General features: G+C 33.5%; 1 protein-coding gene across 2 annotated transcripts in view; it reads left to right on the forward strand.

The window, feature by feature from the left end:
* Positions 1-3,623: 3,623 nt before the first annotated feature.
* Positions 3,624-23,572, forward strand: part of CDH9 (cadherin 9) — a 136,981-nt gene continuing 117,032 nt past the window's right edge. The window contains exon 1 of one of the 2 annotated variants that reach the window (XM_019812404.3): positions 3,624-3,940. The gene's annotated coding sequence lies outside the window, so the exon portion shown is untranslated. The remainder of the gene's footprint in view (positions 3,941-23,572) is intronic. The other variant, XM_003981527.5, reaches the window with a different exon arrangement.

The following is a 23,572-nucleotide window of genomic DNA, read 5'->3' on the forward strand; positions in this document are numbered from 1 at the left end:
GCATAAAATTCATTTTATTCATTATTTCATCTTGTTGTTTTCCATTTCAGTGCAAGATAAACTAGCATTATGACTACTTGACTTTTCAATATTTCTTTCTCAACAGTCTAAAATTACTAAAATTCAAAAGGAAAATATTTGGAGTTGTCTACGTGGCAGGATAAATAGGTTCCAGTACCAATTCTAATGTGGAGGCAGGGAGGTTCACCACACCAACATGTAATTCTTGGGACACCAGTTGGTTGTCTTATAATTTAACTTAATTATGACACTATCTATCTGAAAGTTTCATCATATTCCACAGGTTAAGGGTTCAGTTCCACAAGATTGCCTCCTTCCTCCCCCATTCCTTTCAGATGCAAGTAACAAATTCAGGCTCTAACCTTTATTTCTGACCAAGCCGCTTCCTCTTGTTCAGAAATAAGGCCCCACCTTAGGTTCAAGGGCTCAGGGAACTGAGACTAACATTTTACTTACTAGATCACCAGTTTTTTATAAAAGGATATAACTCAAGAAGAGACAGATGGAAGAGATACAGAAGGCATGGAACCCATGACCCATCCCAATGTGCCACTCTCCCAAATCTCTAGGTGTTCCCTAACCCAGAAGCTCTCTGAACCCTGCCTGTGCTTTTGGGTTTTATGGAGACTTCTTTACATAGGGAGGACTGATAAAGTCATTGCTCACTGGCGATTGATTCAACCTCTACCCCACCCCTCTCCCAAGAAATCAAGGGTGTAGGACTAAAAGTTCTAACCTTCTAATCACATGGTTGGCTCTCCTGGCAACCAGCCCCCATCCTTTTTGGTGTTAGAAAAGTCATCTAATTAACATAACAAAAGACAACTTTATGCTCTCATCACTTTGGAAATTTCAAAGGTTTTAGGAGCTCTGCGCCAGAAATATGGATGAAGACTAAATATTTATGTTTTATAATGAATCACAATATCACAAGGATAAAGAGTTGCTTTGAACAGCATTAAATAGGTGGAGCCCTTGAGTATGGAGATGCATTACATTCAAATAAAAAGAAAATAAAAAAATTCAAAGACATGTTTTCTTTTTTGTTTTGTTTGTTTTGTTTTCATATGGGACATTTGTTGCTGGTTGAAATGGGGAGAACCTGGGCCCTGAGGCCTTAACCCAGCCATCCCTAGGATGTCACCAGAGACTCTTGCTCTTGTCAGGAGAAAGAATTCAAGGACAGACACAACATGGGGGAGAGTGACAAGGGCGGGAAAGTTTATTAAAGCAAAAGTACACTTTCTAGATGTGAAAGTACGTGAGCTTGAGAGAGAGACAGAGAGACAGAGAGAGAGCTGCATCCCAGGGATTCAGGTTTGTATCTTTTATCCACAGTTATTAACAAAGGGTGGAATCTGCCTTACTTGAGGCTGGGATTCCTTGGAAGGAGGTTTCCATACTTTTTATTCCTTATTTGGTTAGGGGTTTCCTGTTTCCTGTCATGGCATCTTGGGCCTGTCTGGTTTCATCCAGCCTCTTGTGGTCCTGTTTTGGACTGATGCCAGGACAGACCTTGGACTTTCCCTGATAGCTGGCCATGCCTTGCTCTTTGCTAGCCTCATTAATTGGCTCTTCTGACACATTTACAGTACCAAACGATTAAGAAAAGTTAGCTTATGCTAAAATAATCTTGGAAAGAATAATTCAAATAATATTTTACATTTACTGTTAATGATTTTGATGTGTGAGTATATCAGAAGGGAAAATATACTCCTACTATAAATAATAAGAATGAATAATATTTTTGTGCAAACCTGTTGCTAAATATTCATAAATATTATTTTAAGAATTAAAATGTTTTATTTAATATAGATTTCTACTTCTACATGAAAATTTACAAGTAGCTATACATACGATACAAAATAATTTTCCAAAATTCCATGGTTTAGGCCCTCTGTTTTCAAATGCTTCGTAATCATTATGAAAAAGAAGAAACGAGCAGGGGATTCCTGATAGCACAACCAGAACCATTTTTTTAATGTGGTGAAAATGCTCCCCCTCCCCCACTTTCTCTAGAAGTAGTAAAAATAACTTCAAATCAGGTAACAATAGAATGCTTGTTGGATTGTAGTTTCAGACAAAACAGGTTTTTTCTTACAGTTGGGTTTGAAATGAAATCTATTCAACTTTAAGGATTTAAAGCTTGTATTTGTGAATATTTATGTTAAACTATGATAAAATATTTTGTTTGGTTCTTTTTCCCACTTTACATATACTACTTTATCTCAGAATTAACAGAGACTTCTATAATATACACTTTATTTACAGTAACAAGTAGACCTGGAAGAAATGAATATAAAAGAGTGTGTGAATTTTATATTAAATATCTTTGCCTCAAGAAAACACTTTTAGCCTCCATGAAGAATTCACTAAGCTGTTCTTAACCACTTGGATCCATCTAGCCCTGGATAATATGCATAAAGCTTTATTTCTGTTTTCTGTTCTTTCATTTGTAGATGAGCAAAATGAAGTCCGTTTTTTTTTTTTTTGTCCATTTCCTACACTTGAAATTCACAATTATTTAAAAACCTTGTACTCCAAGTTCAATTACCATATATTAGTAGTGCCATGTTTTATTTTGGGATATGTAAAACTGTATTTTCTAAGTATTTGTTTTCCCTTTTAAGAAATGAACTTCCATAGTGCACATGCCAAAAATAGGCGGCTCTATAATCTATACTTTATAGATAAATGTCACTGTTGGGGTGGGAGGTGGCAATTTTATTTTTATTTTCTATTGTCAGTTTTCCTTTGAAGCATCAAATAGGATATTGATATTTTTTGGCACTTAAGCTATTTACTTATTGTGACTTAACGAGCCGTTATAAAGTGAGCCATATTCCCACCGTGCATTTCATACAACTATTACTAGAACTTCTTTTCAGAAGGATTTATCTACTAATCAATATCCTTCTTATTGTGCCATTTCCAGAAGTACTAAAGAGACTTCTCTTCTGAAACAGGGTTTGACTCTCTCATGTTTTACTCTCTCTAATAATGTACGGTGTATAACAGTGAATCTAACAGGTGGACCATGTAAGTTCTTGTGATGTGTCTATGGTCACAATTAATTTTGACATTTCTGGACAAGGTGAGCCTCCCCCCCCCCCATTGCATTATCAAATAAAAAGCAGGGTTGCAGAAATTTGAAATTGTATTTGAAATCATTCCCTTGCTTAAAAAGAACACATTAGGACGTCAGTTATTAGATGTTTTTAAATCACTGTTTTTGAAAGGTTATTTTAGTTTATAAACTCAGTGACAGATAACAATTCATGATCAATGATAAATGCGATCTGGATTCTTTCTCTTCATTTTCGTAAACTTGAAATTGTGGTACTGAACTGAAATAGGTAGTCGTGAATTCTGCAGGGACTGTAGCCAAAATTTCTTTTGAGCAGAAGCATTCTCCATGAGATACATGTTTTCCACAGATGATTTACAGGTTACAGACACGCTGTGACCTCTCTCCAAATTGCAAACAGATTAAGCAGGGCTGATTAACCGAGACTAAAAACACTGGGTTATTTTCTCCGGTGGGGGTCTTTGACAAAGCCCTCCTCTCTGAACCCTCCGACTTCATTCGCTTGCAAATCGCTGTGCCTGAACAGGTCTTCCTCCCCCAGCCCCAACCCTTGAGCCCTGCAGCGCCATCAGCGGCAATATCTTCCTACGTGAGGGACGTCTCTTATTAATCAGAAACGCTGAATGGAAACCAATCAGACAGAGAGTTTCTTTGGCTTCAGCTTCCTGCCTGTCTGAGTTAAAAGTGATGCTCGGAGAGGGAGGCACACTGAGATGCATGAAGCTTCAGCTGTGAAGATACTATAAAAAGAGAAGAGTAGGAACGAGACAGAAGCAACACCGGGATTGTCAGTGCTGAGCAGGGCTAAACTCAGTTCCGCTACTAACCAAGGTAAATGCTATTTACTTTACCTGACTATACAATCTATTCAGTTTTTGCTTTCTTATACTGAAGTAGTACAAACACTGCTTTTCTCCTAGTTGCTTTATTTTGCACTCTCTCTCTCTCCTTCCCTCAACATTTGTTGGGAAGCAGGTAAGAATTTATTTTGTAGTATTTGAATAAGATATTAAGATGCTCAGTGAAAAAAACTAGCAATGCTTGCTTCATATTTTACTTTTACAAAACAGATACCTATCTAAGCTCTTTTCATCGTGCTAAAATTTGCACATGGAGCATTATTATAAAAATAAAACTAAACTTCACATTGCGTTTGTTGATTTGGAGGGGTGTTGAATTATTCACATTAATGTGTTTATGTATGCTATTATTATATTAATTTGAAATGGTCTCCTGGCTTTCTCATAACTTTTGGTTCCAAAATTTGAGTCAGAACTGTCAAAAATAAAGGCATATTTATTCATCATTGAATAAATAATTTCTTTAGTTTTAATATTAAAATAATATATAAATAGTACAAATAACACATGTAGAGACAGACAGACATAGGCTGTCAGGATTAAGGTGATCACTATACCTCGCAAAGAAGATTTCTCCACATATTTATGGCTCTCACTCAAGTCAACATTCTGAATGTGCACCTCTGTTGGCTATAATTGCTCTCCATTATCACAGGCAAATGTATCTTAATAGAGTAAAGACTGGATGAAAATCACAGAAGGGAGAGCATCAAAGGCAAAATTGGCATGTTTTTTTGAAATGGTATGGAAAATGCAATGATTTGATGAAGCATTGTTTTATTTTTCTTTGCATACTCAAGATAACCATTCACATCAATTAAATTCTTAAGCACATTAATTTCAAAAAAAGCATGATGAATTTCAACTACAAGGTTGTCAGCATTCTATAGTATTGACACTTAGATACTGGTAACAGTGTGTGTTCTCAGAATCTAATTTGAAAACCAAAGGTGCACTAAAAGAAAGGTGATCACCTGTAGTAAGTAGCTAAGTTCACATTTATTTGTATGATCAACTTTTGATGAGAATGTAGTGGACTATAGATCTGAGGAGAAATTGGAGGTCTTTTCTGAAGATCTGTTGTCATTTAATATTTTATGTTATAGATCTACGAGATTACTAATAATAAAGATATTTTTCCACAAGGTTTTCCAAATCTATGTAGCACAAAAAAATGAATGATTTCATGACAGGAAAAAGTGGTAACTTTTGCGTGGCAGGAAGAAATCTTCATTTGGCTCTTTATCTATGGAATAAGAAGAGTTACCCATCTTCAGCCATAGCTGACTAAAAATGAATTTGATCATTCAGTGCTCTTAACTGGAAAAGAAATGTGTTTAAAATCTACTGCATTCAGTGGAGAATAAATCCTATTTTCATTGCCTGCTTCATTGCCTAGGCAATGCTATGTCACATGTAGAACACATTTGTGTAACCATGAATCTGGCTAATCCAGGTTTGAACAGTAGATCTTTTAAAAGATAAAGAAAATGAAATAGGACGTTGTTTCAGCACATAGTAGCAAAGAACTTAGACATAACAGGAGCAGCATGCATTTGTGGTCTTGGCATCAAACACAGGAATTCAACCGAAGTTTTCACAAAGAAAGAGTACGAAATAACTATATGCCCTTAACAGATGTATCCTGAGATGTTGAAATACTGTCAACTTTGTAGTTGCTTGTTTTGAAAAATGAGAAAATGTAAGGTAAAGTGCATGGTACAAGCAAATCTAATTCTGAGAATAATGAATAGAAAAATGCTTCAGGGGAAGCAGATAGTAGTATCAATTTGAAAGTAATTCTCTAACTTTAAGTCAGATAGATTTGGTAAGACTAACAAGACAAGTCATCTAAGATAACATTATTTTCTGGGATGAAAAAATATGTCTTTCCCTTTATTACATTAGCTGATAGCTTTTAAGATAATTTTGAAATGGTCTTGCATAATTACTCACCAATGTTGTTTCATCGCATATTTGAAGTAAAAATGTATTGTACCATTGCCTATACGTAGCAAGATCACAATATCAAAGTTGGCTTTGAAATGATCTTTTTAAATCTTGTGTTGTTTGACTTGATACATTTCATGTTGGATCAGAAGCTCTTCTGAATGTCACCTTCCATGAAGAGATTTCATTTGGTATTTTCCTACAACCCCTGTATATACAAAGTTTAGTCTCTGAAGTGTCCTTTCTATGGTGCATTCACCAACTGGGATTTAAAAAACAATAACCGGAAAAATTTCTTCCACTGGCTTACCACTCTTTAGACATAGTGATTTGAAGTAGATACGCCTTTTCTATAATATTTGCACAATGTATAGGTGGAGTTAATCAGAATGCTTTGGACAATGCTTCAAATTGTTTAACATAAAATATATGAGTAATATGGCAATATATTGTATGCAGGAAAGTATAAATTTAGATGAAAGTTAATTTAAAGAATACATGTGAATATGTCATGAATAAACATTGGCTGTAATTTGTTCTCTATGAAAGTGAACAGTCTAAATGAATAATTACTTAGCATTAATACAGATGCTTCAATGTAATGGATCATTAGATTGCTATATACTTTAAGACTAATTTTGTTCTCTCAAATGAAAATTTAAATCTAAAGTATAAATAAATCTAACATTCGAAAAAACAGTGTGATAACTTACAAAACGTCCAATGTGATATTTTAAATATTTATACATTTAAAGTACATATTTATACTTATGACTTCGATATCAATACTTTCGATATTATAAAGTTATAAATATAATTTATATTACCATATTATAATATAAATATTAAATCAATAGTAATATTAACTGTAGAGTAAGTTTGTTCTATTGTCAAAACTAGACAAAAGTCTAGTTAAGTTCTTTGGTATTTTACTGCTTAAATTATCTACTTAATTAAAATTAAGTTTTCTTAAGAAAGACGACAGCATGTGAAATAGAACCAAAACCGCATTGGTTTTAACTAGCTTTTTCTTTACCTGATGCTAATTTGTAATAATTTTTCATTGTAGATCACCTTTTCTAAGGTAACATAATTTTGTTCATTGTATCTTGCATATTTGTTTTAAAAAATGAGTTGTGTCTTAAAATATATCCCCCCAAAGTCTCTTAATACCCATGATACTATCCTATTTAGGTGTTTAAATAAAACTAGAACTTTAGAAAAGGGATTTTAACCACCTTCAACTCTGATATTACATGAGAAAATGGAGGTTTAAAAAGATAAGATTATGTATCCAATGTTGTCAAATTGTATATTAATATTGGCAACATTATGTGAAAATAAATAATGTTGAGTCATGAAAATCATTTGGTATACACACACACATACACACAGTGTTTAGTTGACAACAGTATCTCCTGGATTGCTTTAAACATTCTGAAAAAGTTTTTTTTTTTCTCTTATGAGTCACTTCAAATCCTCTGCCTGGAACCACCATTATCTTTATCATTAAAATATGGTAGGAAATGCACAGTGAGGTGAGTGTCTTTATAGCACTTTTATACATTTCCATAGCAGTCCTAATATGTTAATGCTCTTATCCCTAAATTTAGCACTAGTAAGAGATGGTCTTACAGCCACATTAAGAATGCAAAGTGCCTGAATAAAAGCATGATCTCTGGAGCCTAAGCAAGACATTTTATATTAGCACTACCAAGAAACATCTCCCCAAACATAAAAGTCATGATAATGGATCTTACTGCTTAGGAAGGGAAAATGGTAACCTCATAAGGTATTGTTTTTGTTGCTGTGAGGTGTGTGTGCATGCATGAGTGTGTAGGAGAGAAAGAGACAGGGAGAGAGAGACACAGAGAGAGAGAGACAGAGACAGAGAGGGAGACACACACACACACACACACACACACACACACACACACACACACACAAAGAGGGAAAGAGATTTATTTTCAAGAGGAAAGGTGGGGAAAAGGAGAACACCTAAATATTTTCTGAAAGTGACAGTTTTTCTTTTCTTTTTTTCCTTTTCTGTGCTTTTGCATTACTTTGCCAAATTATAAATCAATTGCAGGAGAAATGAGTGCTCTTGTATTATTTTTCTCTTCAAGAGCAAGATAAGTCTTGGTCTTTCTAATTAATCAATGAAACACCAGAGTGTATGATTATTTCGTAAGTATGAATTAAAAAGCTTGCCTTTCATATCACTTCTTGAGATTAGCTTTATAGTTGTGAAGAGCATGGATGACTTCATTAATTTTTTTACTCTCAACACTTATTCATCTTCTAATGGAAATAGCAGTGGCTAATAGTTTTTATTTGATTTTTGAGTTTAAAGTTGAATGTGTTCCTAAATGTATTTAAGAAATAGATATACCTGACAGAATTTATATTAGAATATGCTAAGCTTACTATACTTTGTTTATTATTAATTAAGTATCCAATGCATAAAGAACTTCTTCCCCATTTTACTGAAACCCAATTTCAGGAAAGTCATAGTAATCTAGAAATAATATTCATGGGAAGCCAGTATAACAAGGGAGATACAACATGTATAACAATATGTAGTCTAACAAATAAACACCAATAACCACTTCCTGTGACAAAAGACATGTGAAATATTCTGCTTTTCTAAAACTGGGACATCGAACCTGAAAGTTTTCAAGGGGAGTTTTCCCCCAGATAATCAAGTAACTTTCTCACCATCTATTTTTTTTCCACTAAAGTAGGTTACTGCAATAATTTAATGTAATTGCCAGAAATATTTTTTAAATATTCACTTCTATGTGTTATCAATGCTTTAAAATGCAAAGAATATACCATAAATTCAAGAAATTCAAATCTTTTTCTCTGTAGTGGTAATTAAATCACAGATGAAACATCCGAGAAAACTCACAGGTCAAATTACAAAGTAACCTATATATCTGTACCTTTCTGTCTTAAATATACATACCTGCATCTATATCTGTGTTCCCATTCATAATTCTGTATACTTGTATCTGTAGGTATCTCTGTGTGTATGTGTGTTTATGTGTGTGTGTAGACTCAAAAAATATATGGAAAACACAATTATATCGATGTATACATCAATTGTAGTTCTAAATTGTTAAAATGGTATAACATTCATTATACACTAAAAAGCTCTTTTGTCAGGTGATTATAGATGTTATATTATGAATAAATAATGACATAGCAATACTATATATTTTTTTAATTTTGGAAAAAATAAACTCAATTATAGTCCATGTGTTATGGCTGATCTGGATAAGTTTTTGAATAGGGGGAATTAGACTTTCACTTTTTAAAACCCTAACCAGAAATAATTTTTCTCCACTGAATGACCGCAACTCTTGAAAACGTCATAAAAATATAATCTCTTTACCCACTCCTACCATGTGAGGTAAAGTATCATGTAAAGTAGGAATTATAATGCTATCTCAAATCATATTGATAAAAATTAGATTATTATTACTATCAGAAAATAAAATCCTTATTATTTTTCATTTGCTATGTATAATACAAAGAAAGCACAGTTACATGGTAGAATTTTAAAGTTATTTACTTAGTCATTTTCCCTAGCTGAGGATTAGATCAAGGCATTTTATACTTATATTACTGGGTAAATTATTTGCTTAACTGAAAAATTGTTTTATATTAAAAATGTAATACTAAGATTAAATATCATTTCCTTATATCTAATAAGATAAACACAATACTTAATACAACAAGGATAAATATTTGTATTATTACCATTCCTTCTAGATTAATGTTATAACCTATTAGTACATTATAAATCAACTATGTGTGCATGTACTGAGCAGGAATTAGATTAACTATTAAAAGAAAGATAATATTTTTCCTTCTCCCCCAGATCTTGCCAGTTTATCTAGATGATGTGATATTTTATAGGTAGATTTAATTCTGTTATATTTAACATAAAGTTTAGATTTGTATTTCTGACAGTACTTACTCTTCGAAAGATGAAACAATTGATGTACTATTACAATAATATGTATGATTATGTATGCAAATCATATTTGTCTGATTTTTATGCTTAGCTTAGAATTGAGACCTCTGATACAATCATTAACAACGAAGAATGTTATTGTCATACCTGCAATAAATATATTTTTCTTTATGATAAAATTAACTTTGGTCACTTTAAAATAGGTAGTTCTATTAAAATACAGTGAATATCAATAATAAACATCCTTTTTAATATTGCCATATTATTTTACACATTAAAATGAAGAGTTTTTATCAGCACTGTATCTATATGTTTATCTCTCTATACCGAAACAGATATAAAGATATGTATGATGTGTCTCAACTTCACTACTTTGGACTTGAAACCCATGTAAAATTTCATTTTCAATGGCTGAATATGGAATGCTACTTAAAATAAGAAATGTCCAACTTTGGAATTTTTTTGTGATTTCAGACAAATAAGAAGACAATTGTTCTGATATTATTTAAAAAATAAGTATATATCAGGAAGCTACTTGATATGATATAATAACTTATACCCAAAGATGAATATTGAAACTGATGGAGACCACATGATAGAAAGGAGACTAGGAAGTGGTGGGGTTTCATGCCATGCTCAAGAGAAGAGTCACACAATTTGAATTTTCTAATGAGGCCATCGCGGATGTCTGACATCTTCCCAGACCTATGCTGTTTTTAGGCTTGCTGCTAAACAAATGAAGCACTGCCTTTGGTATCACTGCAACCCTTATTTAAACATGAGCATGGAAGGGTGCTGGGTACCTCAGCTGGTTAAACCTCCGACTTCAGCTCAGGTCACCATCTGACACTTCGTGGGTTCGAGCCCCACGTCGGGCTCTGTGCTGACAGCTCAGAGTCTGGAGCCTGCTGCGGATTCTGTGTCTCCCTCTCTTTCTGCCCCTTCCCAGCTCATGCTTTCTCTCTCTCTCTCTCTCTCTCTGTCTCTCCCTCTCTCTCTCTCTCTCTCTCTCTCAAAAATAAATAAACATTTTTAAAAAAATAAATAAAATAAATAAAATAAATAAAATAAACATGAGCATGGAGATTCTCCTCCATTATACCAAGAGTAAATTGTGGTCATGGAAGTCTTATGTTGACATTGAGTAAATATATTCAGGGAGGAACAAAATGTTATTTCAGAATAAAACTGTCATTTGTATATAACTTGCATTCATTTCATTCAATATATTTATAAATTGTACTCTTCTAAAATTATAAGAAAATGTAAGTAAACAGCCCACAGGAAAAGAATATGAGGAAATTCTACCTGGAATGAAAATTTGATCCAGATTATGGGTTTGGACAAACGTATCCCTAACTATTTATAAACAATATTTTGTTCTATAAAATATGGATTTGGAAGCAGATTTTAATAAATAAGTAACTTTAAATTATAAAATTCTATATGTATTCAATACAATACGATGGCTTTCTACCAATAAGAGATTTCTTATAAGCTATCAGTGATATATATTTTATTAAAAATTCAGTTTTAGGTAAGTTTTCTAGATGTAATGATGTTGTTACTCTTTCTTATTCTTGGAATTTCGCTTCTCTAACCTAGAACTTGTATGGAAACTGCTCTTCAATTATCTCCATTATGAAACAAAATATTTTAAAGCATTAATTAATCAATCTACTACAAGAATATTTTCCACTAATTTAGTATATAGGAAAGTAAGCATATGTTAAGTTTACAGAAGGGGTTTTAGTATTTAGGATGTGATTAAAAAGTTTTAAACAACATATATACTAATAAAATGTATCACCTGATATACTAATAACTATACATATGCATATATGATACACTAATACGTTACTATTTCTAATATGTTTGGTGACACGTTTTATGTTTTCTCTTTAAAATATAATTATAATATGTAAGAAAAGATATTACATCCATCTTTTATCCTTTCTCTTATGCTTTAATTTTAAATCATTTGGTGGCTAACACAGACTTCACTTAAACTGTGCCTTATCCACTGCCTTCTGTCAAATTGAGTACAAATTCATAATGATTAATAGAAAGCTGATTGGTCTGTTCCATGCAATGAACTGTGATGATTTCTTTCTCTTGCTGTTTTTCATGAACACGTGCTTTCTTACCTTTATTGCAACTTTAGCTTTGCTGCTACTTCCGTTTCCAAGTTTTACTGCTTTGCTTCTATCCCCTTCTCATTATTCCCCACCCCCACCACACCTCCACTTCAAAGACAGACTATTTAACTACCAGGGCCTGTCTTCCTTAACTTGGCCTGCATTGTGGGGAGATGATTCAGCAAACTGTAACACAAAAGTAGCTTTCCCAACATGAGAAATTCCTTAGATGTGGAGCTAATAAATATTGGTCGATATATTCATGGGTGATTGTAGAAACACTTCTCCATTCCACCTTCCCCTACTTTCACTTTCTAATTGACTGCCAATGGGTCTTAAAAGGATTAAGTATTACCAAGGTCACAATTCATTAGGAAGAGAAGAGTAGAATGAGGAGACTTACTCCTACTGACAAGAGTACCATAAGTCCAGGAATGCAGTCCTGCATAAGGATTTTGGAGAATTGGTAAGAAAAATTGAGGTTCAAAAACCTAAGGCTATCCTTACATTCTGAAGTTTCATAAGGTATGTTGTATGTGGAGACAAATTGGAAAACTGTTTTGATATTGACTGGTTGGCGTCAGGAGACCCAAAATCGATGCATACAAACTTTTCACATTAAGAAGCTGGTCTTTGTCCCATGTCCATGTAGTAGAAATGACGTCTGTCTTACAGTTTGCAGGTATAGGCAGAAGCAATGCTTCTCATAACATTAGTACATTAATGTAGTATCCACAATGTGTACAGCCTATTCAGAATCCTGTATGTACCCTTTGTTCTTTTCCCTTAAATTCACCATCAGGAAAAAGACCTTCAGATTCTTGGCAATAATTAATTTATTCATCCACCGGATGATTATTTCAGTTTCTTATTTGTGAACTTACTCATTATTGAGTGCCTGCTCTCAGTCCCTATGCTCTGTGCTGTGGTGAAACATGTGCTAGGGAGAACTTCTCACGGTTGTTGTTTCCAAACAACTTCAGTTGTTAGAGAGTCTCTTCTTTCCATATGCGACAAAATTTACCTGCTTGTAACTAAGCTTTTTATTTTGTCTTAGCCTTGCCCATATAGTTTGGAATCATTACTCCACTGCTATCTGATAGCATTAAATTCATTCAAAGAAAACTGCATCGATCTTATACTTAGTCATCAATATAAATATCCCTTATTATTTCACTTTTAATATAAGTAACATTTTACAGACTGCCCTACCATTCTAGCTACCCTGTGTGAGGTGAACTTTTGCTTGATGCTGTCTCTAAAACTGAAATAAAAAAATCCTAATGTGAAATATGGGGCACACAATAATTGGGACTAAAAACTCCCTTTTAAAAGCTACTTTTCAAATTAAGCTAAGACCATGTTTTTATCCCTTCTCACTGCTTCCTATGACATACACAGAAAAAGAATTATTTATATAATTATTTCTTATAAGATGTTTCCAAATTCTGACAGATATAACCCTTGTCACATCTTACATTGGTCTCTTCCTGTCTAGTCATTGGGGTGCTCCTCCTGCAAGAATCTTAATATCTCTTTGTTGTATTATTATAATAACCTTTTAATTGCTCACCTCACCTACAATTTCTTTAACAACTGATATATTCTACAAAGCATAATTTTGTCAATTAAGAATTTGGTCAAGTAACCCTGTCTCCTGTTACCCTCAGCCCATAATCCCATTACATCTAGAAGTAAATCAATACTCCTCAGCTTTGAATCCAAGTCTTCAGCAGTTGGTTTATTTTATGTTTTAAGTTTTTGAGCTAAATTAGTACTCTTAGAAATATGGCCACAGCCTTAAGGAGCTCAAAGTTTAGGCTTCAAATGATCAAAACTATTCTGAAATCTTTACAGAAATATTGTATTTATGATTTAGTGTGAGCTCCCTGGAAAAAGGCCAAAGCTTTCATGATATTCATGGAATTTTCATATCACCCCAAAAGAAAATATGGGCTGCTTAACTTGAATCCATAGAATTAAAATATCAATATTTAATAATACTACTTTATTGGAATAAGAGTAAAAATACAGTATGCTGGCAATGTCAACAGACTTAGTTTCTTCCCAGCTCCATTTACTGGTTCTGTTTTGTTGGTAGGTTATTTTCACTTCTGGGTGCAAATTGTCTCACATATAATATGCAATAAATAAAAAACTTAGAAAGAGTCCTGGGGTCAGACGTCCAAAGTACATGAGTTGGAGAAAGTCTTTAATACTTCGGAGTTCTAGGAGCTTAATGTGTTAAGATAGTAGCAGTATCTATATTATAATGTATTATGAGGAAACATGATTGTCCTTGGAATAACTTCTGTTATTACTATTATATTATTAAGAATATTATTGCTCAGGTTCATTATATTCAGGTAAAAATTATTGGTACTCCATATAGAAAAGCACAAGGGACCTAGCTTAATTCAATTAATTTCTTTGTTCTTGAAATTAGGTGAGATAAATCTAGAAGCATTACGAATATATATATATATATATATATATATATATATATATATATATATATATCATATGGCTCCTTAAGTTGACCCAACATACAATGAAATATTTTGTGTTGTAAATTTATTATATTAAAATTAATTTAGAATATTTGCTATCATAAATAAATAGTATAAGTTTTATTGCTTGAATTGGAATAAGTATATTACACTTGGATCTTGGAGACAAGAATGAGTTATAAAAGCCTTTTAAATATAAGTAACATTGGATAAATTTTCAATGGTAATAAAATTTCATAGTATCTCATATTATCACATATTTTTTTTCATCACATATTTTAATGCCAGGTATTTAATTTTCCTTTTCTAGCATTTTATGGTTTCTCCCTTTTATTCATTGATTTATATTAGTGAGTATAAAGTGAATGACATTCTTGACCTTAAAATGAATAGAGCTTATCAAGGTGGTTTATTTGTATAAGAATTTTACTGCAGTTTGGGGAAAAAAAAGTTCAAACAAAATTAGTGGTAATGATTGCTTGTGAATAACATTGATTAAAATTACCATGGAAGTGGGGGGCCTTCATGGCTCAGTTAGTCAAGCATCTGACTGTTGATTTCAGCACAGATCATGATCCCAGAGTTATGGGATCAAGCCCTGCATCAGGCCTCGAGTCAGGCCCCATGTTGGACCCCGTGTCAGGCCCTGCATTGGGCTCTACCTCACACTCTGTCAGGCTCTGTATTGACAGCAGAAGCCTGCTTGGGATTCTCTCTCTTCCTCTTCCTGTCTCTCTCTCTCTCTCTCTGTCTGTCCATACCCTTCTCGTGCACTCTCTCTCCCTCTCAAAATAAATAAACATAAAAAAAATTAATTAACTTGAAAGTTGTATTTGTGGTCAATATTAACAATTTGATAGTTTATCCATAGTATGCATAAAATGGAGTTAATGTTACTTATGAAACACAGAAACCATTTTAAGTTATATTACTTCATAAATTTGTTCTATAATCAGGTATGGATGCCAAATATTTATCAACGTTTACTATGCATGTTGCATTTTTCTGGGTGCTGAGGTTATAGCAGTAAACATGATAGAAGAGATTCTAATCACAAGAAGGTATTCTCTAGAGGAGTGATACAAATAATAAAGAAAGATAAATATGGTATTGATAAATGCTAAGAAAATAGGCAGTGTGGCGGAGAGTTACCGAAGGGGTAGATAGAACAGGTTGTATGAGGGAAGTTTTATTGAGAAGGTAATATTTGAATTGATTCTGAATGGAGAGAAGGAAATACTATGAGAAACATTATTTTAGGTAGAAGAAATGGCAGACTCAAAAGCCTGCAATGTTAACAAATTTTGCTCATTTTATAATATACTCCTAATTACAACCAATTGTAATATATAAACACTACATTGTTATATTATGCCTATTTAGATAACCTATAAATTTAGTAATAAGAACATGAGCTGAACATTTTCCAGTTTTCATAGTAATGCTATATTAATAATAACCTGCATTCTTACTTTTCTTTTGCTTCATCAAATAAGTGCTTCCAGGGGCGCCTGGGTGGCGCAGTCGGTTAAGCCTCCGACTTCAGCCAGGTCACGATCTCGCGGTCCGGGAGTTCGAGCCCCGCGTCAGGCTCTGGGCTGATGGCTCAGAGCCTGGAGCCTGTTTCCGATTCTGTGTCTCCCTCTCTCTCTGCCCCTCCCCCGTTCATGCTCTGTCTCTCTCTGTCCCCAAATAAACGTTGGAAAAAAAAAAAGTACTTCCAATATAATATATTTATTTTTCAGGTATACAAAGTTAAACTTTCATTAAATGTTACTATTCATTACAGTAGTGGGAATTTCAGCTGCTATATAGTATTTAAATATTAACTATGAGTGTTCAAGTTATTAAGTTGTCTAGTTTCTCCTTTTATAAGTAGAAGACTCAAGCTGAGGCAAGGAAGAATATCTCATTGTGACAAAAACTAATATGCCTGTGTATAGCTCTGTATATTTCTATATTATTAGCTATAATAAAAAGGGACTGTTAGTCTTACAAGTCTTCCCTACCACAACACCCCCCAAAGGGAAATCCATAATAGGATTGATTCACCTTTATCCTAAATGTTGAGGGAGGTTCTATCCTTTTTGAAGGCACTAGAAAGAGCAGAATCTGTCCTAGAATTTTCTCAAATGCCTTGAAATGTGGATTCCTTTCTATGTGATTTTACCTTGGATATGATTTTCATACTTCTAATACAGTTTCCAAAAGAATTTAATCATGTGACTGAAATTCTCTACTTCTAAGGGTGTATTTTCTGCAAGTTCTATTTTTGTCACTTTGTTCGGTCATGCCTACCTTTATTTTCTGACACTTCCCTGGTTTCTCTTTCTTTTTTACGGATTTCCTCTGTTCAAGGATCTCTAGTTAAATTTTCGGAGATAATTATATTAAAAGAACTCTTATTTCTTTGTACCAGAACTCTAGATAAACTTTCGGTTGGCATTCAATATTTCCCTAACCTTATCTAAATTAGATGACCCCAGTCATATTCTCTTGGGTCTTGGGTAAACAATGTATTTACTGAAAAGTGATCTTTATCCTCACAAAGACTTGTTGGACACCACTCTTTAAAAGGACCTGTGGACATAGTACTCAATGGATATTGAGAGTTCTACACCATTTGTACAAAGTAGACAATTATAATGACAACATTCTGCTCCCCAGATAACATGTAGATGATATGCTTATCACCCTACTTAATAGTGTTTACTTGGCTAAAATGTATTTAATAGTTGTAAAATAAAAATGGAAATGTGGCAATTTGGAGTTTTAAGATCATATCAAAAAGTTTATTGGTTGTTTTCAATGGGGAAATACAAAAGTAAAGGTGTTTTGGGTGAATTTTGTTTTGGATGAATTATGTTTGGTAATTTTTACATTGCTTAATAATAAAACTGGTTCATATACCACATTAGAAGGTATGGTATTTATAACGTTTTGTCTGAGCCTAATTCTGTATGTACTAATTCCCTGCTTCTCCCTTTTCTAGCCAAAATCTGCCTGCCCTTCCCTTGAGCTACAGAGCAGGAACAAATCTCTACAGAGTAGGGAGAAGTATTTACTTAAAGATTAACTGTGGGGCGCCTGGGTGGCGCAGTCGGTTAAGCGTCCGACTTCAGCCAGGTCACGATCTCGCGGTCCGGGAGTTCGAGCCCCGCGTCAGGCTCTGGGCTGATGGCTCAGAGCCTGGAGCCTGTTTCCGATTCTGTGTCTCCCTCTCTCTCTGCCCCTCCCCCGTTCATGCTCTGTCTCTCTGTCCCAAAAATAAATAAATGTTGAAAAAAAAATTAAAAAAAAATGTTTAAAAAAAAAAAAAAGATTAACTGTAATGGTTAAGATGTCAGATTCTTGAACCAGAAATACCAGCTCCACCTCTTGCCTACAGTGTGGTCTCATTAATTTATTTCATCTTCCTAAATTTCAGTTTCCTCCTGTGAAAATGATAATTGTATTCGTTAGTGTTGTTGACAATGATTACGATCATGCATACATCAAAGTAGCCACTTAGTATATATTAGTATATATTAATTTTGCTTACTATTATTATTAGTAGTAGTAATATTATATTCACAATATACTCAAACTCTCAGTTCCTAGTACTGTTTTTAGAGAATTTTACCACTGTATTTGGGAAAAGTAGTTACAATATTCTGTACATGTTTGTAGGACTTTCCTTGTCTAGACTGCAAAAAGAAGTTAAAAAATAAAAAAAAAATAATTATACCAATAGTTGACGAAAAGATGCTTTTGGACCATGCTAAGACTTTACTTGATTAGACAACATATTTTCTCCAAAGAAATATACACTGGCTTTTAAAAGTACCATATGATCAATCATGAATGCAGAGAGTAGGAGTAACAATAAGAACAGATTGGAAAAATTAAAGAAATGTTGTTAAAAATTATTTAAGCAATCACACTTGTAAAAGACAAGGGCCACTAAAAACAAAACAAACAGGGGAGCCTGGGTGGCTCAGTTGGTTGAGCATCCCACTGCGGCTCAGGTCATGATCTCGCAGTCGGTGAGTTCGAGCCCCGAGTTGGGCTCTGTGCTGACAGTTCAGAGCCTGGAGCCTGCTTCGGATTCTGTGTCTCCCTCTCTCTCTGCCCCTCCCCTGCTCATGCTCTGTCTCTCTCTCTCTGTCAAAAATAAATAAACATTTAAAAAAATTAAACAAACAAACAAAAACCCTCCCAACTATAGGAGTATGAAAAATATGTTTGAAAATTTTTGAAAAATATGATTCTTGGAAAATATTTCTTCAATTTTCATTATAAATAAAAATAGAGCCAAGTTATCATAATGGTTTCTAATGATATTACATGCTACTTTAAAATGAAAAAAAAAATATATTCTATAAAATGTGATCTCTCTCTTGGAAGGGAGATTTTAAATGGAAAAAAAACATGATTCAATATAATTAAGGATTATTATAACAAGAAGAAACCTGACATTTTGTTTGACTGATTTTACAGATTAAGGATAACAAGCAAGACCCTGAGATGTTTGTTCAAAGTGATCCTAGAAGAGAAAAACCAAGAGTAGAATCCAGGGCTCCAGGAATAGATTATGTGATTAAGATTATTTTATCACTGTAAATCCTTATATTTTTACAAAATTGTTTTTGATTTATAACCTTTTATGTGTAAAATGTGGCATGCTGGTGAGCATGTGTAGCTAAAGGTGAAAAATAACCACAATTTGATTCACCACTGTGGTTGGGCCTGGTTGTCTCTACAAACCTTGCTGAATGGATAGATGAAACAACCAAACTCTGTATGTAGAGAAAGAAAAAGAGATTTATGCCAAATGATATGCTAAAAGAACTAAAGTGTAGTTGATTAATTATTTACCAAATTTTACATGGTGGGATTCCACTCCAAGCTGGTGTGGTAAAGAGAACAATGAATGGGAAATAAAAAGACCAGAGAATAAGGGATGTGCATTCATTTATCAAACTGGGATTTAATTTCTTCACTCTAAAAATTATCTACTAGGAAACATCTAAGGGCATTATTAGTTCCAAAGTCAATGGATCTTTGCTTAATCATATTAAACTTTCAATTGTTTATCAAACCAGCTTCTATCTTGGGGTGGGGGTGGGGGGAGAGCAAACAATAGAAATAATGGAAATGCTTGGTAGTATCCAAAGGCCTGGATAACATGTTCTCATGACTGGCCCTCTTGAAGACATTTTCTTTCTGTCTTTTTAAAGCTTATTTATTAATTTTGAGAGAGAAAGAGAGAGAGAGACAGAGAGAGAGAGAGAGAGACAGAGAGAGACAGAGAGACAGAGAGCATGCGCACAAGCAGGGGAAGGGCAGACAAGGGAGAGAGGGAGAGAATCCCAAGCAGGCTCCGTGCTGTCAGGATAGAGCCCAATGCTGGGCTGGAACCCACGAACTGTGAGATCATGACCTGAGTGGAAATCAAGAGCCAGATGCTTAACCAACTGAGCCACACAGGTGCCCTGAAGACATTTTCTGAGATGTGGAGTCCTCTGTGTTAGGTCTAATTGCATCTGTTCAATTGACCTTCTCCATATTGCCTAAATGTCCTCCACTGATACCAGCATTTCCATGTATAAAAAGAATATGATATGTAATTTCATCATTGTCCACAAATATTCAGAAATGTATCCCTTGGTCATGTCTATAGCACCAGTCTCTTTCAAACATTCTGTCTGTTCACAACTATAATAATGAATTCAAATTATCAGCTGCCTAAAAGAAATTAAAGTTTCAGTCACATATTTCAAACCATTTTTGTGTTCAGATAATTCAAATAGTGTAATCTGCTCATTTGATTGAACTTAGGTATATATTTGCAGTTATAAAACTGTGCTATTTTTGCATTATTTACATATACAAATTATTTCTATATTATAGCAAAGATTGCACAATATGGAACAATTTGTTAATACAACTGTTCAGTCTTTGGGAAAAAAAAGAAAGTATGTCAGTTTGCCAATTTTAAAGACAAAATTGGATTCATTTGAAGAACAAACAATTCTAATGTCAAATGAATCCCTAAAAAACATTCAATTTGTAAAAGACCAGATTTTTTGAAAAAGAAATTAAAAGTCAGTTATTTCTTTGAGACATTATATATTGGAATATTTTAATAAATCTGTCCTCGGATACCATATCATTGATTTATGTCAACAAATAATCTGTTGGTAACTTTAGGTTTTAGACCCCTCAGTAAAACCGACAAGAAATTACTATCCTTAGCCATGTTTTATCTATAGTGTTATGAGAGTAATAAGAAAAGCATGAATGTGTAAGATAACTTCTCCCAAATCACAAAAGAGCAACACCCTCTGTTTCAACGTATTGTCTTGAGAAAACATAACAATACCAATATCTGATAGTCAATTAAACATTTTGCCTTCACAATCTATTTACATGAAAATTAATTATTTATAGGTAAATTATCTCCTCTCCTTTTAATTTCCTACTGGAGTTAGATTTCTTTCTGATGTTCTGAAGAAGGAGATTAATCTATTCATTAATTAAATTAATCTCATTGTAAAATAACATTTTGTAATAAGGAAGTACAGATTTTGTTTTTCTTTGGCCCTGAACCTTTATTTATAATGTTATCTTGCCCTAGTCTATGGGGAAAATTGATAGTAGCTGTGTTAGATAAACCACACATACAATTAGCATACAGGATCTTGTTGCCAATGGTATTGCTGAGGTTATGTAAAATATAATATATTCCTGGCATAAGTTTTATAGATGCATCGTATTTTATATTACTTTTAAGTGTTTTCATGTACATGGAAACAATGTCAATATTATTAGTCCTATTTATATAAATGTAGAGATAAATCATGTGATTCAAGTTACCTGAGGCTTATGTGATTCCTCCAATTTCTATACTCACTATTAAGAGATCTTGCTTCATGTACATCCCATCTTCTGTAATTTACTTTTGTAATTATATTATGGTTGAAAAAATAATTTTCTTCTAGGGGAATGTACAATCTTAGGACCATAAGCTAAGTATAGTACATAATAAGTCAATGTTAATAAGCCAACATCAGACTAAATTTATATGCAGACACAGTGTGTAACTCATATGTGAATCAGATTCAAAATCTCATAGTCATAAAATCAAGCTATTTAGCACAATACTTTAGCTCCCCCTTTTGGATGGCCCAGACTGCAATACAAAAAAAATGAGAAAATGCCCTCGTCTGTCCTCTTTTCTACTGTCATTTTATATTTGAGGTAACATGTATTCCATTATTTGACTGCATAAAATTAATCATTTAAATCAGTTTTCTATTAAAAATAAGGTAAATATACTTCTTTTTTTTTTACTGGTTGAATGTTATGTACACTTAATTTTAAAGATGTATTTTGACACGGTGTTTTTATATGATTTAAAATCAATTAATGTTTACTTACCTTTATAAGGATTTTCTGTACTATTTCTCCAAATAAAATATTTGAGCTTAGTTGTGTCATAAACTGTACTGGTTATCCTTAAAACATGTAATAACCAAGAAAGACTTTTCAAAGTATTGAAGACCAGATAGTATAAATTTGGGGAATTCTTATTTAAAAGATTCTAACTACTTTCATTAATGACATAAACAGTAACACATCAAGATATATAAAGTAAGTAATTTGTGCAAACTCTTAGTTTGCAAACATATGCAAACATATTGTGTTATGCAACTATATACACATATGTGTATATTTATATGTGCATATACATATGCACATATAAATATATATATGGACAGTTAATCCTTGAACAACACAGATTTGAACTGCATGGGTCCACTATATATGGAATTTTTTCAGTAAACACCGTGTTATACTGTAAATGTATTTTCTCTTATGAGTTTCTTAATAACATTTTTTTCTCTAGCTTACTTTAGTATAAGATTACAGTATATAATACATATAACATACAAAATATGTGTTAATCGACTGTTTATGTTATTGGTAAGGTTTCTGGTCAACAATAGTGATTAGTAGTTAAGTTTTTGAGATGTCAAAACTTACACATGGATTTTCAACTGGGTGGAGGTTTGTCGCCCTTAACCCTCACACTGTTCAAGGGTCAATCTTATATAATAAATACTTAAAATAGTATTTTAAGTACTACTCATTATTCAAGCTGACCATACAAAACTATGAGCATATATAGTACATATGTCAATTTCTCAAAATATCAATATGAGCCTCTCCAAAGCTATACTGTCATCTATCACAGCAATTGTCATGTCAGATGTGTACCTAATTTTTCCAATCTTCAAAGCTGTTCTTTCCTTTCATACCCAAATACCTAATTTTAGTTGCATGATAAAAGCAAACCTAATCCACCCTACCAATTATTTCTTTAAAATTTCTAGGAGTGTTGTAAAAATTCTGGATGTCACCTGTTACCATCTGCTTAGGAATGCTCTTCAAGTTTCTCTGCTGATCTCAAGGCCTAACCCTAACTAGGCTCCTTCTTGCTTCCCTTAGCCCTACTAATACTAGCACAGAACAGTAATTAATAATAATAATAGAATTTTACACCATTTACAGAAAGATAAAAGGAGTGAAGATAATGTTAGGGAACCGGAAAGCATCTGGAAAGAAAAACTGACATGTAGCACATAGCTGCTGAATCTAAATTGCATAGTCCAGGTGGTTTTCCAGGACTTGACGACCGGCCATCTCCATCTTTTGCTCTCAGGTTGCTGCCATGTGACTGGAGAACATTTCTCCAGCATGTGTTACCTTGGTACTAACTGTTATTTGGGAGTTCAGAATCCTCTGTCCCTCTCAGACTCTGGGAAAGGATCAAAAGATGTAAAATATGTGTGCCTGGGTGGCTCATTTGGTTAAGTATCGGACTCTTGATTTCAGCTCAGGTCATGATCTCATGGTTGGCAAGACTGGGCCTTGCACAGGGCTCTGTGCTGACAGTGGGGATTCTATGTGGGATTCTCTTTCTCTGCCCGTTCCCTGCTCACATGCATGCACACTTTCTCTCAAATAAACATTAAAAA

The sequence above is a fragment of the Felis catus genome, chromosome A1 (assembly GCF_018350175.1).
Source record: "Felis catus isolate Fca126 chromosome A1, F.catus_Fca126_mat1.0, whole genome shotgun sequence".
Taxonomy (NCBI): Eukaryota; Metazoa; Chordata; class Mammalia; order Carnivora; family Felidae; genus Felis; species Felis catus.